Source organism: Oncorhynchus nerka, linkage group LG2 (genome assembly GCF_034236695.1).
Source record: "Oncorhynchus nerka isolate Pitt River linkage group LG2, Oner_Uvic_2.0, whole genome shotgun sequence".
Taxonomy (NCBI): Eukaryota; Metazoa; Chordata; class Actinopteri; order Salmoniformes; family Salmonidae; genus Oncorhynchus; species Oncorhynchus nerka.
In genome coordinates, this window is record NC_088397.1 from 39,861,987 (window position 1) to 39,867,986 (window position 6,000).

The window sequence follows — 6,000 nt, forward strand, 5'->3', positions numbered from 1 at the left end:
ATGCATTAAATGCCACGTCACAAATAATTGAACACACACAACATGAGCAGATGAACCTGGTCAAAACAGTCAAAACATGTATTTATTAAAGACTATCATAAATAATGTTGGTGTTTATTTATTTTGATCCAAAGCCATTAATGAGTGAATAATCCAATAATTTTGATTGGCTTGCCATTACAAATAACATTTTAGATTTTTTGCTCATATAATTTAAACAGGTTGCTAGGTGTAGGCAAAACCATAATTGAACCTTTATTTAACTAGTCAAATCAGTTAAGAACATTCTTATTTACAATGATGGCCTACACCGGCCAAACCCTAACCCAGACGACGCTGGGCCAATTGTGCGCCGGCCTATGGGACTCTCAATCACGGCCGGTTGTGATACAGATTGGAATCAAACCAGGGTCTGTAGTGATGCCTCTAGCACTAGGATGCAGTGCCTTAGACAGCTGCACCATTCGGGAGCCCATGTCATTCCTAAACGTGTTAATCTCAGCTAGTTAATCTCAGCTAGTTTGCCTGGGGTGGTGTGGGGTCAGTGGCCAAGAATCTCCTTTGCAATCCTTTGAAATAAAACTCTTAGGTGCTTTTTTTTCTCTCTGGTGGCACATCCGTTGCTAACTTGCTATATGATGACGACTATAAGACAGTGATTGTGCAAGTAATTCTGTAGCTAGCAAGTATTATTGGCTTCAAAACATTCACTATCAGTTTTTCACCCATCCAGAACTACCCAGCATTAGCTAGTTAGATAAAACCTGACACAGCTAAAAATGACTAAACTGTAAATGTAAAGCTAACTAGCTACTAGCCAGGAGAAAGTTTATAGTTGCTCACGTTCGTTCTAACATATCAACCTTTATTCACATTCATAAATTTTTACTTAAACGTATTATGTTGTTGCCAACAAAAATAGGAAATTCCGACTTTTATTTTGAACCACAAATTCCATTATTGTGTCTAATCCTTATTGTGGCTAGCTAGCCTCACTCATGTTGTTGATGACATTAGTGACTGTGTTCAGTTAGTAGCTTCAAGCTAGCTAGCCAACTGACATCACCTTGTGCGGTGAGAAATGCTTGTGCTGCACAGTGCTTTTTCTCTCACTCACACACTGTCCCACTGCTTGTTACAACACCCGAGAGTGAGAAGGAAGCAGTCAGTGAAGGCGGGGGAAGTGACTCATATTCCAGCCGCAGAGGCCTTTTCAAAATAAAGAGGCCTCAGTCTCCCCGGCTCCTACGTCCTTGCTAGTACCTTTATTCAAGCCTGCAACAGGATACTCTGGGGCAGTTGTTCTGTGCTCTGTGCAGAACCTTTCATAATAATTTCTAGTAAAATAAACAAAGTGAATCATATTGAGTTCACCACACCACAAGGAAAATATTAACTATTCACCATTTGTGCCGGGGAGAAGAAGACATCATTTGAAATTTGAAAGATATTTAGCTGTCATCACCACTTTTGTCCACTAGAGTGTGAAAAGCGTTCATCAGGCTCTTGATTCCTACAGCCTACATTTTAATTTTAAAAGTGAGAAACAATTCGCTCCATCAGTATTTTAATCAATTCTGGCACTGCTCCTAAAATAAAAAAAACTAGGAGCCTGTAAATTGTATGTTTGAGGCATGGTCTCATTAAGCAAAATATAGCCTAGTCCTACCGTTGATACAGCATTATAGGACTGAATAATTGAATACGTTTGGAGGAGCATGTCTTTGGTATCCAGATGAGTGGCGCTCTTTGGAGATGGGCACGTATACTTGAACAAGCGAAATGAAGGATGCAGGTACGCATATGTGTGTATGTTTTAGGGTGTGCAGAATATTTTAAATTCAAGGCACTCTTAAGTGATAATGCCCGAGAATCCAGTGTTTGGAGTATTTATTGGCACGGGTGTTGTTAGGCCCGAGAAGAAGTTTCTTCAGGACAAATAATGAAATGCAAAAAAGTAATTCTATATATCTATTCGAAATCGGTCCTTTTAGGTGGATTAAACACAGATGCAAATACATCCATAAAAGGCTAATATCGGTGATAATATCAGTCAAACAATAAATCAGTCAGGCTCTAATGACAACTAATGAAAAGACACGTGCCAAATTAATTTCACTAAATTATGCAAATTAACCTATTGACCGATAAGCATAACCATTAACAGCCCTAGCCCAAATATATTATGGGCGTCGTCATTAAATTGGCAAAAAAAGTAACTTTCCTCTCTTAGTTTAAAACTGCAAAACATGTATCTTCACCCATGACAAAATGGGTAGAATTACAGGAAATTAAAATGACATATTTTGTTCTCTCTGCCCCATGGTAAAATTTGTAGAATTGCATAAAATGCATTATAAAATGTCTCTATTTTCTCTTCACCCCATTACAAAATGTGTAGAATCGCAGGTAATTAACTTAACTTTATTTTCTCTCCGACGTCAAGTGACGGGACACGAAAATATTTTAGGTGGGGGGGCCCTCAACCAAATCTCACGAAATCTCACGAATATATCCACCAAACACCGGCTTCGAGGGCATTATCACTTTTATACAACGCTTACCAACATATTCAAATAATGATTGACATATTTTCATGAAAAACGTTATTTTAATGAAGTTATTCATACTTTTTCATCCTTCCACAAGATATAGTCTTGACAGAAATCTTGAGTTGCTACCCAAGCTGGCGGGATGTTCGGTTGCCAGAGACATGACCCAGCCAGTCAGTCTTTTTGTTCTGCAGCTATGGACACGACCCAGTCATTCATTCTACATGTTCCATTGCCATACTGGCTTGCTAGCTATCCAACTATGACTAACTTACAGTCACGTCAAACAGTGCATCCAGAATAACAGCAAAGTAGCTGCATTTGCAAATGTTTATGCTGTTTTCTAGTGACATTTATTTGGATACATTCATAACAATAAGCTAATGCTCCGCGATTTCGCCTGGCTTTCTCGTCAGGACACTGTTGTTCAGAAGAGATAGCCAACAACACAGCTAACACAATCATTTCAAACTGAAGCTGGAAAGACCGCAAACTAGCCACATTTCGATTCATTTGAACTGTTTTCTATGGACATTTCTTTGTATATATCCACAAAAATGATGCCAGCTGATTCATAATTTCAACTGGCTGAGAAATGCTGCCTGCATGTGTCTCGTTCCGTCTCCCAACACGTTCATTACTATGGGACAGCTGGAGATCGAATTTCAAGTTTAGAAATTCCCTGGCTATACTGATGAGACAGTGGATTGTGCAGTGAGATGGAACAGAGTAAATATACATTTCAAATCAAAGCAAAATCAAATCAAATTGTATTTTGTCACATGTGCCGAAATGCTTACATTCAAGCCCTTAACCAACAATGCAGTTCAATAAATAGATTTAAGAAAATATTTACAAAATAAACTCAAGTAGAAAAATAAGTAACCACTCCACAAATTTCTTGTTGACAAACTATAGTTTTGGCAAGTCTGTTAGGACATGTACTTTATGCATGACATTTTTCCAACATTTGTTGACAGACAGATTATTTCAGTTATAATTCACTGTATCACAATTTCAGTGGTTCAAAAATCTTGGAAAATTCCAGAAAATTATGTCATGGCTTTAGAAGCTTCTGATAGGCTAATTGACATAATTTGAGTCAATTGGAGGCATACCTGTGGATATATTTCAAGGCCTACCATCAAACTCAGTGCCTCTTTGCTTGACATCATGAGAAAATCTAAATAAATCAACCAAGATCTCAGAAAAAAATTGTAGACCTCTCCACAAGTCTGGTTCATCCTTGGGAGCAATTTCCAAATGCCTGAAGGTATCACGTTCATCTGTACAAACAATAGTACGCAAGTATAAACACCACGGGACCACGCAACCGTCATACCGCTCAAGAAGGAGATACGTTCTGTCTCCTAGAGATGAACGTACTTTGGTGCGAAAAGTGCAAATCAATCCCAGAACAACAGCAAAGGACCTTGTGAAGATGCTGGAGGAAAAAGGTACAAAAGTATCTACATCCACAGTAAAACGAGTCCTATATCGTCATAACCTGAAAGGCCGCTCAGCAAGGAAGAAGCCACTGCTCCAAAATCGCCATAAAAAAGCCAGACTACGGTTTGCAACTGCACATGGGGACAAAGATTGTATTTTGTAGAGAAATGTCCTCTGGTCTGATGAAACAAAAATATAACTTTTTGGCCATAATGACAATTGTTATGTTTGGAGGAAAAAGGGGGAGCCTTGCAAGCCGAAGAACACCATCCCAACCGTGAAGCACGGGGGTGGCAGCATCATGTTGTCGGGGTACTTGCTGCAGGAGGGACTTGTGCACTTCACAAAATAGATGGCATCTTGAGGGAGGAAAATTATGTGGATATGTTGAAGCAACATCTCAATACATCAGGCAGGAAGTTAAAGCTTGGTCGCAAATGAGTCTACCAAATGGACAATGACCCCAAGCGTACTTCTAAAGTTGTTGCAAAATGGCTTAAGGACAACAAAGTCAAGGTATTGGAGTGGCCATCACAAAGCCCTGATCTCAATCCCATAGAATATTTGTGGGCAGAACTGAAAAAGCATGTGCGAGCAAGGAGGCCTGCAATCCTGACTCAGTTACACCAGCTCTGTCAGGAGGAATGGGCCAAAATTCACCCAACTTATTGTTGGAAGCTTGTGGAAGGCTACTCAGAACGTTTGACTCAAGTTAAACAACTTAAAGGCAATGCTACCGAATACTAATTGAGTGTATGTAAACTTCTGACCTACTGGGAATGTGATGAAATAAATAAAAGCTTAAATAAATCACTCTTTACTATTATTCTGACAATTCACATTCTTAAATTAAAGTGGTGATCCTAACTGACTTTAGACAGGGATTTTTTACTAGGATTAAATGTTAGGAATTTTGAGTTTAAATGTATTTGACTAAGGTGTATGTAAAGTTCCAACTTCAAATGTATATATATATTTTTAAAATGTTTTTGCGAACATTTATGTAATCCTGTTTTTGCTTTGTCATTATTAAGACTAACGCAACAAAATGTGGAAAAAGTCAAGGGGTCGGAATACTTTACGAGTGCTATGAAAGAGTATTTGCCCCCTTTTTGTTGTTCTCTATTTTTGCAATTGTTTTCTACTGAATGTTATCACATCAGGCATAATGGGACCCATGTCATCCAAAAAGTTGACTAAAGTTTTCCAAAACACACCTGGAAGCACCTTGGTTGATCATCAAGACTCTTGGAAGAATGTTCAATGGAAATAAGATTCAAAAGTATAACTTTTTGGATAATTGGTCTCCTTATGGCAAAAACCAAACACTGCAGAACCTCTTACTTTTGAAGATCTGCAGAACAGTCAATCATGGTGGTGATAGTGTGATGGTTTGGGGTTGCTTTTTCGCCTCAGGACCTGGATGACTTGCCTTAATAGAAGGAACCATAAAGTATGCTCTGTATCAGAGAATTCTACAGGAGAATGTCAGGCCATCCATCTGTGAGCTGATTCTGAAGTGTAGCTGGGTCATGCAGCAAGACAATGATCCAAAACACACAATCAAGTCTACATGAATATGGCAAAAAGCAACAAATTTGAAGTTTTTGAATGGCCTAGTCAAAGTCCAGACCTAATTGAGATGTTGTGGGAGGACTCGGAACGAGCAGTTCATGCTTGAAAACCCACAAATGTCACTTAGTTACTGCAGGTGTGCTATAGAGTGGGCAAAAATTCCTCCACAGCGACACGGGAGACTGATTAATAACTACAGGAAGTGTTTGGTTGGAGTCATTACAGCTAAAGGTGGCACAACAAGTTATTGAGTGTAAGGAGGCAATTCGATTTTCACACAGAGGCATTGGGTGTTGCGTAAGTTTGTTAACTCAGGGATAGGCGTCCCGCTAGCGGGACATCAGCCGACAACGTCCAGTAAAATTGGAGGGCGTGCAATTCAAATAAATAATCATAATATTAAACATTCATGAACATAAAAGTA